The following is a 13,165-nucleotide window of genomic DNA, read 5'->3' as shown; positions in this document are numbered from 1 at the left end:
GGCAATAAAATGCGTACGGAAGCGATTATTCTGGATTCGGGCTGAAACGGATTGACGAGTTTAAGTTCATTATATGCATTGATTGTAAAATCCGTAAGAGATTTATCGACCCGAGGTGAATAGTGTCGAGTTCGCACCATCGCATCACGGTTAGCTAACAAGAAATCATTTTCGTAATTAGCCAACAGGGCCCGTTTAAATTCTTCGTAGGATTTTATATGGTCGCGAATAGCTTTAAACCACAAGGAACAAGGAGGAAGTAACAGATGTGGTAACAACTTCATAAATTTAGATTGATCTACACCCATAATCTCGCACTCTGCTTCAAATTTTTCTAAGAACGAGCTTGCGGTTTCGTCACACTTACCGCTGAATTTAGTCATGGCCTTAATTTCACTGACCTTAACGTTTATTTTGCTATAGTTATGTTTTTGTTGGCGTTGATAATGGTCTGGAACCCTTTTGCACTTATTTATCTCCTTTCTCCTTTTGCGATCTGGACTTTGGAATCGCCTTCTGTGGTTTTCCACAACTAAACCATCATCAGTAGAACTCTTAGAAGAAGATATCCCGTCAGTTTCTATTAATGGAGTTCTCGGGCAATGATGCAATGCTTCCTGTTGAAGATGCAATGTTTCCTGTTGATGATGCAATGTTTCCTGTTGGTTGGGAGTACCCAAAGCCTCCTTATACATAGGATTATTGTAGTCACATTCCCTCTCTTGTAACGATCTGATTTCCTCTTGTATGTTGGATATCAGTATGCTATGTGAATTAACCTGGGCAGTAATATTCACTATCTGATTTTTTTGTTGGGCTGTCGTCGATTCCACGGCTTCAACGGCTTTCTTTATCGACTCTGTTTCTAGAGCTAGTTGATCCTGTCTATCTTGCCATTTGTTACTAAATTGTTGAAACCTAGTATCAACTTCTCGCGTCATATCATTTGTAATTTTGTTGGTAACTTCATCAGCTAATACTTGCAAATTTTCTTTCAAATTGTATTGCAAGCGATCAAAATTTTCTTGCACACCTTGTACTTTATCTGAAAGAGATTTATGCTGCGCTAGTATCTGTTCTAGCTTTTCATCGTTTGATTTCAGCTTTTGATCGTTCAATTTCTGCATCTGTTCTAACTTTTCATCATTCAATTTTTGTTGTTGATCCAATTTAGTTTGTTGTTGATCAAATTTAGTATCAAGTAGTTGACTAAACATATCAATAAGATTAGAATAGGAATGTTCAGACACAGTTACGGCATTTCCAGATATGGTTTCATTTGAAATACTGGGTACTTCTTCAATCTCGGAATCCTGCATATTGCTAATTCTTTGGATTCTCTTCCCACTTCTCAAAGTAGTGAAACTCATAAAATACGTATACACATAAACTCAGTTCTTACTATTCTTCGGAACTAAATAGTATAGTATAGTCCCGGGTTCCGGCACCAGATAAAACGAAATATATATAAATACTTCGCTTTAGCCCTGATTCGTTTTACGTATCTTTAAATTATCATGTTATTATAATAAACATATCAGCTACTAATTACTAACCATAAACATGAATTGCGTCCAGATATCGTCGATTTATTCTTCTGTTTTATACGTACATTAAATATCAACAGCAACCATATCTTTCGTATACGTATCCTCTAATTTCGTGTGTATAACTCAGTAATGATCTTTCCCATAACAACTAATAATCTCGACAATAACAACATGTTCTATCAATAACAAACTAATAATCTTACTCATGACAACATGTCCTGTCAATAACAGCGTTCTTTCTTTTAATTATATCTAAGCTATATGCTTAATTATTGCGCCTCTGATCAATGTTGATAATATAGGTACAGATTAATTATAATAGGGATATATCGCTGTAATACATAGTTCAGTAGTACAAAAATAGTGAGAGGTATCGATATTCGTTTTTTGCAATCGATTCTTCTTGAGATACGAACGACCTATCTGCTTTGTTAAAAGCACAGTTACGTGAAAACTCGTATAGACATAAGTAATTAATTAATTCAGAATTAAGGTTCCCAGTATGGATTAACCTATTCTGCAACAAATATTCGACGATGGGTCTGTTTGTACTCATTTACCTGGTAGTGACAAGGATCGAGGAGCATACCTGTTACCAGACAGATTTGTAAAAAGAAAGAAAAAGAAGGAAACCTTTATATTACAACTTAAATTGTGAAGTTAAATTTCTAAACATTACATACTTAGTTTTATTGTAACTGATATTTTTATTTCCTTGTCTGTAATTTCCATTTAAACAGCATAACTCCATAAAACACACATTTTTATATTTAAAAAAAGGAAATAAATTTCGCAAAACTATCATAATCATCACAAACACACACAAACAAAAATACTTTGTTATGGCATATTCCAAAAAAAAAAAAAAAAAAACCGTCAAGGGTCGTACTTACTGAGAGAAAAAACTAACAAACCTTCGGTCCTACTATATATATATATAAAAGACTGTCTTTGTTTCCAAACGATTTTCAGTGCAAAGAAGAAAATAAATTTCATGAACATACACGGAAAAGATTTTTTCTTTTCACAACCACTACTGCTGGGAAGATTACTCGTCGTCACCTCAGCTAAATTTTTAAATTGATATTTTTTCCTGAAACTTGCAACAGTTATAAATTTCAGATTACTAATTTATTTTTTAATAACCAACGTAACGTATATTCTTATTCATGACAGAAGATTGAATGCCGAAATTTTAACCGTCCCGGTGAAAAAAAAAAAAAAAAAAACCTTCCGCGACAAGACGTATAATTCCTGGTTAATCCTGCCCAACCTAGGACAGTTGGGAACCTTATTCAGAACTCTGAATTCAGCATAACTTCAAAACAATGGTGTCGATGTGTAAAACGTTAACGGAGATCTATGGCAGTGTTAGAGAACGGTTAGCAATGCTGATAACCAGCATCTGCCATTTTTTTAAATCCTTACTTCTATTTTAATTCAGCTGAAAAATATTTGAATAATTCTAATTCATAATTGATATTTGGTGATGCATATCTCACTGTTATGCACCGAGAGAGACTAAGGGAGACAAAGATGTTGAAAATGTAGGAAATGGCGGAAAAATGAAATATGTCAGTTTAAGGTTTCACGATTATGTCCATTAGGCTAAAGGAGACGGATGATTAAGGCAAGTGAATGACGATGGAAGCATTGGTGGAATGAGAATGTGGGATGAAACAAGAGTACCCTGAGGAAACCCACGGTTGCGATGTCCACCACAAACTTCGTTGACCGAGGTTCGAACCAGGACCCCACGTACAAGTAAGCACTTTACCACAGAGCCACCGTCCCTCCCATTAAATGGAATGAATAAAGCGGGAGTAAACAGGATGATCCCGAGAACCCCCCCCCCCCACAGTGTATTTGTCCACTACAAAGCCTATTTGACGAGAGCTGAGTCGAACCAGAGACCCCACGCACCAGAATTGAGGGCTGAACCACCTGAAGCGAAAGAAAATTTAAATAAGAAATGGGAAGATACAGATTTAGAAAAAAAAATCTTTGAGTGCAATGTCTGATTGTCTACAAAATACAAGCTATGGCAAATTTTGTAACCGATATACGTGTTGCATTGTTACAATTGAAATCAAATGAACCTCGCAACAATACAGCTCTCCCTAAAAATGTAGTATTGGCAAGCAGGCATCTCAGGACGGTTTTGTGGGTGGGGAAGTTTCGAACATGCCTTACATTTGTGCGGTTACTTTGTCGCTTGATTATCAATACTGTAATACAAATGTAATGTTGTTATATGTTAAAATGTCAATACAGAATTTATAAATGTCATCGCGAGAGATAAGAAAATTGTTGGCGAAGAATAAAAGGATAGAGATAACAAGTTGCTATTCTTTCTCTCTCTCTCTCTCTCTTTTAATAAATAAAAATAAAAGGGAATAATACTGAGTGGTCTTTGGGATGGAATGTCTGTCAAAGTTATAGCACAACAAAAGGGAAAAAGTATGGCAACGTCGCCGTGTTCAGAACCGTGCCGTGAGGAGAAACTCTCGACCCCAGTAGGGGTTGTATGAATGGTGTGCGTGTATGTGTTTCTGTGTGTGTGAGTCGACGATCTCCAATTGGCAAGTCGGTCTTGTGGTGTCGAGACTACTATACCAGTGTGGAGTGGGAGAAGTGGGAGAAGAGAGAGGGGAACTGAAAGAGAATTGCCTGTGGGAAGGGAATTATCACGAGTGTTCATAATACGTTCAGGTTTCGTAGCTGTGTGCGTGTAGTGTGTTTTGTGATTTATTTAACGTTTTATATTTACAAGAAAAAAGTGTTCTTGTTTTAATCACCAACTTAATAAAAGGTGAAAAGAAATTTACGAGAAACAGTGCAGTGTAGAATAAATATTAAATAAAATACCTGGATGTATTTACTTCGCGAATATTGAAAACGAAAACAAGTGTTGTGGCATTATAGTGTTGTGTTGTAAGAGAATAGCAAGATGCGGTTGTCTGTTTTCTACGTAGAAAACATGTGATTGAACCTTTTAGACAAGTATAACATTGTACAGAATAAAGTGCGAAAAATTAAAATTGTGTTTCTTAGATAACAAGTTAAAAGTTGCAGAATATCGTTTCAAAGTATATTTATTCTACAAAATGTGGTGATTTGGTGAATGTGCTAGTGATATTTGGAAGCGACAGATTCTACTCTTTTGGTGCAAATTTTGTGAGTGGGGACGAAGTAAACTCTCTTAGTTTTTCAAACTGGATGCTCATACGCCTACACCGACCATAGACAGTGATGATGAGAGGTAAGGCTAAATGGAAAATAACATGTACTCTTTCACTAACCTTTACTCTTTTTCTCCATAATATGCTGATTGTTTTTTTTTTTTTTTTTTTCTCACTATATACATAATGGTAGTTGAAGCTTTCAAAACTTGTTTTAGTACATTGTAGACTGTTTGAAACTACATCTTCCTAAGAACTTGCTGTCCTTGTAAACAAACAGGAAAAGAGCTTACATCAGGTTTCCAATTCATTTGCTATCTTTTCGTCGTGAAAGTATCTTTGACCATGGAGAAATGTATTCCTATTGAATGTGCTGCAGAGATCATTGGAACAGTTCAAAAATCAGATCAAAAGGCGCGAGCAACAGGTGCATATGCCTGTGAACAAAAACGTAACAACTCGTGAAAAAAAGAGAGTAAGAACCAACCGCCTGTACCTGTTTCTGAATATTATTCGTTACTAAAGTAAAGGATGATGCTTGAAATTATTCTATCAACTTTTGACATTTAAAAATTTAGAAGATATAGTAATGTATGGGGAACGATAAGTGGATTTCGATGATTTTTTTTTTTAAGAAAAAAAAAAGCTCAATGCATAACTGATTTTGAGGGAGAGTTGGCCTTCCCCATGAAACACCGCCGGTATCAAAATAGTAATGATAAAAAAATAACCATTCAATCTGGTTTTAAAAAGTAGGTTTTATTAAATTTTGTACGTACTTTTAAAGCCATATTCTTACTTAAAATACCATGTAAGTATTCATGTTTTAAAGTACACATACAACTATGGAGCTCTCTTGTGGAGCCACAGTGGTTCAGTGGTAGAGCGCTCACTCTGGAGCATGAAGTCCAGGTACCTAGTCCCAGCAAGTGGGCTTCGTGATGGACAAACCCCACTCGATGTAGATACTATGTTCAAAAATTCATTTCGAACTGCTTAACCGTTTTCCCTTGTTGCGATCACAGGCAACACCAATTTAAATGTGAAGGAAGAAATTATAGAAAATGACCTCTTCCTTCCATTGAAGCGGAAATTTTCAACGAAGCAGAGGGAATTTTGTCAGGTTCATCATCCTAACTTGATAGGCGTACCAGCACTATATTTTTGGCTGAAATGTTGAACCCCCTTAGGATTACTCCTCGATTACTTCAATCGAAGTAATATGATAAAAAGCCAGCTTAAGGTAGATATTAATAATGTTCAAGAATTAATTTCAAATTGTTCAACCGTTTCTCGTGATACAATCAGACAACAGTACTATCACTTTCAATATGAAAAATAAAATGACAGTAACCTCCCTTCCCTTAAAACGGAATTCACTAAACGTTCATACTGAGGTCCACTTATTTTTAATCAGGAGCTTATGTACCAGGTTTCATCCATTTCTGACTTGACAGGATCATGAGGTGCTCAAATGTTTGCATCTATTTTGTCCCCCTGCTCCCCCTCATAGAATAAACATGTTAATGTAAATGATAAAAGTCCAGTTCCAGGTGCGTAATAACTATGTTCAAAAATTCGGGTAAGCTACAAGACACGCTCCAGCTGCGCATCGAAAAGTAGGGCCCTTTTAAAAAGTATAGTGGGGTAGGATAGGGTTTAAAAAGTATAGTAGAGTAGAGTAGAGCTGAGTAAGATACAAATAAGTAGGGTAGGAGTTAGGAATGGGTTAGTTTAAGGTTAAGTAAGTTTTGATCCATTTTCATAAAATTATTAATGTGTAATTTCTCGTTTCTGAGTGAGTATACCTGCTGGAGCGGGCGTTGTAAAGTTAACCTAAAAATTCGTTTCAAACTGTTAGCCGTTTTACTGTGATTCAATCACAAGGAAGATCCTTTTCATTCTTTCTTTTGTATGATTAGAATACAGTTGAACACCCTCAGAGGACATTTGATTTTGAGCAGGCAAAATTACCAAACCTACATGATTCAAACCTTAATGAGGCGTGACCTACATGATTTCCAAACGTTTTATTTTTCAATGGTATTCTATTCTGGTGATAACGTGATAAGTACATATTTTAAGCCAATTCTGAAAGTAGGCATGTACAGAGAAATACTGATTAAGGAAGTAATTAAGACACATTAGGGTTATTATTTCCATCCACGTTTTGAAGTTTCTTGAGGGGGTTTTGTGTGTTCTTACCCCTCCCGCCAAGAGAAAAACGGGGTTGTGGGCTGGAGAATATTCCAAGAACCCTGGATGATAAACAGACATTTGATTGATTGATCCTGCTTGTTGTTCATCTCGAACACTACGATTCTGCCCTACTCCGGGAAAACTGGTCCTATAGAGTAGGGGCACGATTCTTTCTCTTTGATTTGATTATATTAGAAAGAAATTAGGGACTGGGATCAAGGGGTAAGTTGACAATTAGGATAGGGCGTCGCGCGCTAGAGAAATAAGTGGTAACTTAGACATTCACTGGAACACATCGATCTCCGAGAAGACGCTTTGTCGTCCTCTAGTATCGACAATTCAGATACTGAACCAGCAAATTTAATGTAAAAAGATTAAAGTACAATCCATTTGTTATAGTGGCTATTTTCAGTAGTTTGTGGTTCATATGATAATAGATATTTAGTAGTATAGGTAAGGTTTGTTTTGCTGTAATAGGATAATTACACTATTAAATGAGTTTTAAGGCATCAAATCAGTCAGTGAATTGCTCAAAGTAAAATATGTCATAAATGTATGATATGTTATGAAGTTGCTGAAAATGAGCAACATGTTCTGGCGTTCCGTGTTTTTTCTCTTTTTCCTTTTTGTCTATGTGTTTGTATCATTGTAGAAGGGAAGAATAAACTGACAGTGAGTAAGGTCTTCCCCGTTGCAGATTGATAACTGCAAAGAATACACATTGCTTGCTAAACCGAATCAGCTAATGATATATGGGATAGGGCCTGTGCATTAAGATCCCTCTTTTTTTCTTGGGAATTGTCAATCAAGTTAATCCCCGAAGTGGAGGGTTCGTGCTGCTATACGTACTCCAGAAACTTCAGTCGCTTTTTCTTTCATAGTCCATTTTGTAAACATTCATTCATTTTAGTTCTACCTGATTAGTGCTTTTTTATTTTCTTTTTATCTGCTTGACCCATGTCATTAAAAGTTGGGTCGTTTTCTTTAATCATGCTTGTGGCCTATGCCTTATGAAATTCAGTATCAGTAGAAATAAGTTCATCCAAGTAAAAGATCAATGTTAATCTCCATGGATAAAATTATGGACGTGGGTAAAGGAGGCGAAAGTTAGCTGAATCGCACAGATTACCATTCAGAAAGTGCTAGAATCACTAAGAAAGGGAATGTTGGAGATTATATATAAAAAAGAGAGAGTAATCTGGTTAGGGCATCATTTTAGGAAAAAAAACTATGTGAAGCTGATAATATTGGGTCAAACCTAGTGTGTTAGCAGGAGACTTATCGTATGGCAGCTTACTAATTTGGCGTAAGTGACTTGCCATTTAGGGTTACCAGACATCCCCTTTTAACCTGATATGTGCTCTTGTGGTGCGGACCCAAGATAGTCCAGGCCACGCACTTACACAAATTTATTTTGGGAGAGGACAAATTCAGTATGAGGATAAAGTGTATTAAAATCTTGGGATTGGAGACTACTCTAAATATATATTTGTTAATAAAATTTCCGTAATGGGTGTTGTAAAAGTTTAGTTGTATAAATTACATATTATTGCTATGCTATTGATGTCTTGTAATACACATTTTTTTGTGAAATTATTATTATTTTTTTTTTTTTAGTCGCACGGTAACCCTACCTGCCATTTATAATAGAATGCTTTTCCTATGGTTACACAAGGTCTTAAAATGCTTAGCTTGAAGCGTCGCTTAAAATCTTGAATTTGCAGATTTTCATATGAAAGATGCAGGAGGGTGTCAACACTACGTAATGTGTAAGAGGTTGCGTGGATACGTATAACCAGGAACGAGCAATTGTGAGAAAGTTCTGAATTTCAGAGTCAGATGGTGGCAGTGTATTAATTTACTGCTGTTTGGTGATTTACTGTATTTTATTGATGTGAAACTCTTCCAAATGCATCAAGGCACTAGCTGGGACTGGTAGTCATCCAACTCTAGAAGGCGAGGTAATGTGGCTAGTAAGAACTGACGTTGCCTCACCCGACAACTGCTCTGAATTCATGCTTAGGTTGTGGTTTGATCGAATTTATTTTTAAATTATGGCTTTTTAAGGGTAAATTATATACTTTGTCAAGCAGCTACGGCACCATCCCTATTTATCCTAGAGTCATGGTTCGTGTCTCAGTCTCTTCAGAATAGCATAGCCTTTCAAACGGAACCATTTAAATTTCCCTATGATGTCTTTGAGGCCGGAAATTTTGAGAGAAATTGGGATTTTTTCTGATTTTTTTTTTCAAATTCCTCCTCTGGACTTCCCCGTTGATAACGCACAGATCTCAAAATAAATAAATAAGAAAAATAGTAACGGTGTACTAATATACTACATGTGTGCACAAAATTTCAAGCTTCTATCTTGAGTAGTAAGGGCAGGAAAAAATATTGACCAATGAGACCCACAATGCTTCAGATTACTGCAGAAAGACCTGGATGTAATGTAAAAAATTGATGAGACATCCCTATTTATCCTAGGGTCATGGTTCGTACATCATTCTCTTTAACAGACTTTCAAACGGTACCATTCACATGTATCTGAGGTGGGGATATCGCGAAAAAGGGATTTTTTGTTTAAAATACCTCATTTTTAATCTTTTTTCCCCTCTGGAGATAAAAAAAATACTAAGGGTGCACTAAATGTGTGTGCAAATTTTAAATCTTCTAGATGCAAAAGTAACCCCACCAAAAAATAAAAATAGGCCTAAGAAAAATTTTTGTAAGTTTACGTCGTCATCATCTCCTATGTCTCGACGCAGAAAGGCGTGAAACCATACGCAACGTGTTCTACAATGCCTCCATGCTTGAAAACGAAAGAAAAGAAAAAAGAAAACGAATTAAAAATAAAACTTCTATTGGTTCTTTTTTAATCGAATAATTAAGACACTACGCAATATACTAAAAGTAGTATATATAATTTAAAAGGGTTAATAGTAGATTCCGTTTTTCATAATCTCCGTGTTGCATAAGAACGCGAATAAAAATATTCAAACTTATAAAACATTAGTTTAGTGATCAAATTCATCGCCCATGTTCTTAGTGCCCAACCCATTAGTTTCCAACCTTTTCTGACTGACGACACTGTGCTAAACACTCGTGGCATCGCGACATATTTACCTGATTTTTAATAATAATAATAATAATAATAATAATAATATAGATTGTAATGTAAGACAATAAACTTCTGTAAAGTAGAGACTCTTTGTAGTACTGAGCTGGAAGTATTGACTAATACAGTCTATCTCAAAATTGATTTTAACCAATTTAATGAATCATGATTTTTTAACTTTTAAAATTTCGCTACACACCGGTTAGGAACCACTGGATTAGAAGGTAGGATTTTGTAGTACTTAAATTGGTTGCCGCCTTCCTCATTGATAGTAAATATGATGATTGAAACATTATTCACGAATTAGTATCTTAAATGATTATACGTATTCTGAATATAGTGGGTAAAATGAAAAGTGATATGTTTAAAAGACTTTAACTGTAATGTTGTTTCATGTTTGATTCACCGCTAGGGTGCGATCTCCTGTAGAAAAGAACAATGTGGAAATCTTTTGTTATTCTGAATCGATTTTACTTTTTACACGATTTTTCTCGGATTTAATACATGGAGACTTGATTGCGGAAAGTTCACTGTGCTAATGTAAGTAAGACATGGATTTTTGCATACAGAAAAGTTTGGAGTGAAAGATTCAAGAACAGGAGGAAGTAGGACAAGGAACCCTAAAAAGGAAGTTATTTCTTCATGGATGATGTTTGAAGAGAAGGGGGGAGAAAATTGTATATAAAACATGTGGGAGGAAACTGAACTCTTTTATTTTTAATGAACGAAGCCGGAAATATAATTGTCCAGTAACTTTTTACTTTCTTCAGTTGACTTTTTGTGGTAACAATTATGTGTCATATAGTGTTAAATTTTCTGGTATTGTATAGTGCTTTCTTCCTTCAGGATATTCGGTGTCAAACTACACAGCTTTCCACCTTATTTATTTTGGGTTATAGTTAAGGAGCCGTACTTCCCATTTAGGGAAGGACGAGAAACGCCATACTTTCAGGAATTATTCAATGACTATCTAGGATGTTAAAAAGTAGGTAATAGACTGAGTTCTTGCCCTTGTACTTAGGGTGTTTAGGTAGTGCAACAGTAAGATGTATCCTCGTGCACGGGAGATGAGAAGTAGCTGTTCTTGACTATTACCTTATTTTGTATTTTAATGTTTTTCCTCACTATTTTCCATTTAATCCTGGTGGACATTTTTTCTGTGTTCGCGAGAATTGAGTGACTACTGTGATAATAAATATGACTTCATTATTTTGATAGCTATGCTCCAGTGCTATTCTTTCATTTATGGATTCGTCTTCTGATATGTTTTATTTCAATTATATAGTATTCTTCTTCTGGACGGTCTTACTGTGTAGTTTTTTGACTTTCGTATTGCTCTTGTGGTGTCTGTGTCAGAAGATTCCAGCAGTAATCTGCTGTTGGTTCCATTTACTATCAGTTTTTTTTTTTTTATTTTGGCGACATCTTGATCGAATCTTTACCATGTTCGCCAGAAAATGTTCGTATATTTTCTTTTCTTTCTTTCTTTCTTTCTGTTTTTTAAATGTCTAAATGGAAATGGGGGAACTGTATCTTTAAAGAAATACTTGCATCCTAAATTGAAGTACGAGGAAATCAGTTCCTTCACAAATTCTCAGCCTTTTTATTACCTAGATAAATTCTTGCATGCATCTTCAAATGCATTCTATGCTCTTCTCTCTGCATCGTTCAGTATATTTCTGAAGAAGAGTATTCAAATAATTGCCTTATTTGTGGACCAATGAAAATGACTTCTTTCATTTTCGCATCATTTATACATGAACCCTTCCATTAAATAGACAAATCCTTACCCTTGTTTATTCATTGCTTCCATAGATATTGTCATTAGACCGAGTTTAATATGAAGAGACGGCAATAGTATTTTAGATTTCTCCATCAAAGCCTCTTGTGCTACATTTTTCTGACTAGGATTGTGTTCTTTTCGGAGTGGGGATCGATAACAGAATAATGTTGCGTCCTTGCTCTGCTGTCTCCCATTCAACAATAAAGCAACAAAATTTCGTATATCCCCTTTGCAATCCGGTCAACAATGCCGCAACTTTCGAGTCAACACATGTGTTCCCGAAATGATCTTCATAGGATAGTTTATGCAACATCCTTTTAAGGTTTTATCATATGTTTTTCGTATGAAGTGCATAGGCAAAAGCAGTATTGATGGCTTCTTGTTTCTGTTGCGTAGTAAAACCGCCTTCAATCTAGTTTTAGAAGAATCAATAAAGTTCCGGTCCCCAGGAAAATTTTCGACTTCACCCATTAATCCTTGTATATTATTATAGTATACTAAATCTCCATCCATTGAAAATTAGCTTGAAATAGTCGACTTCCTATAATACGACAGTATTACTCCTTTTTCTAGAGATCAAGATTGTTACAATCTTGACCCAGCTTTAGTTTTGGTAGGTCTAAGTCTCGAACCAGGTTGTTAAGCTCCGCCTGAATCATCAAATGCGGCTCCGTAGTTGACAATACAAAAAATTCTTCGTTTTCCTCATGTGTGAACTTGCAACTGCAAATATCCTCTTCCGATTTCGATCCCACTGTAAAGTAGTTTGGAGGTTTTGGTACCGGCATTAAGTCATCATAAGTCTCAAAATAGGAGATATTTCTGGATAGTCTGTTTATTACTTTGATCTACAGGGAAAACTAATGATGTTCAACGTGCAAAACTAACAGTTGTCAAGATGGTTGCGAGGTTCACACCACACCATGGGGATAACAAGAGATACGTTTCTAGGTACCTCGTAGCCAACCTGTTCGAGTTCTCGAACATAAACTACAGCAAATTTTTGGCGCTGCCCAAACCTTGTTCTGATAGCTGACCTTACAGTAAAAGTACAGGTGGTAAATTTTTCTCACTGATGGTGATAATGGCAAATGTAACAAAAAAGAGTTTGGTTTGTTACGGCAGTTACAAGGCATATTTCAACAAAGGAATACACTAAAAGAGCAAGATTTTTCAAGCTTTAAATATGCAAATGAATTGTTAATTTTTTAAATGAAACCAATGTATCTTACATGTTACACATATATTTTGTGTGTAAAACGTTACCATACTAGGTCAAATAGTTCATACTGAATAGCAGTTAATCAGTTAATTTTTTGTATATGGTAAAGGCGGA

General features: G+C 35.6%; 1 protein-coding gene across 3 annotated transcripts in view; it reads left to right on the top strand.

The window, feature by feature from the left end:
- Window positions 1-13,165, top strand: part of PDZ-GEF (PDZ domain-containing guanine nucleotide exchange factor) — an 835,430-nt gene that overhangs the window by 376,467 nt on the left and 445,798 nt on the right. The window contains exon 1 of one of the 3 annotated variants that reach the window (XM_081771953.1): window positions 4,122-4,812. The exons of the other annotated variants lie outside the window; for them this stretch is intronic. The gene's annotated coding sequence lies outside the window, so the exon portion shown is untranslated. Of the gene's footprint in view, window positions 1-4,121; window positions 4,813-13,165 lie in introns of those variants that run through there. 3 annotated transcript variants of the gene reach the window in all.

Source organism: Thermobia domestica, chromosome 1 (assembly GCF_964235325.1).
Source record: "Thermobia domestica chromosome 1, izTheDome1.hap1.1, whole genome shotgun sequence".
NCBI classification, from domain to species: Eukaryota; Metazoa; Arthropoda; class Insecta; order Zygentoma; family Lepismatidae; genus Thermobia; species Thermobia domestica.
This window is presented reverse-complemented; position numbering and strand designations above follow the sequence as displayed.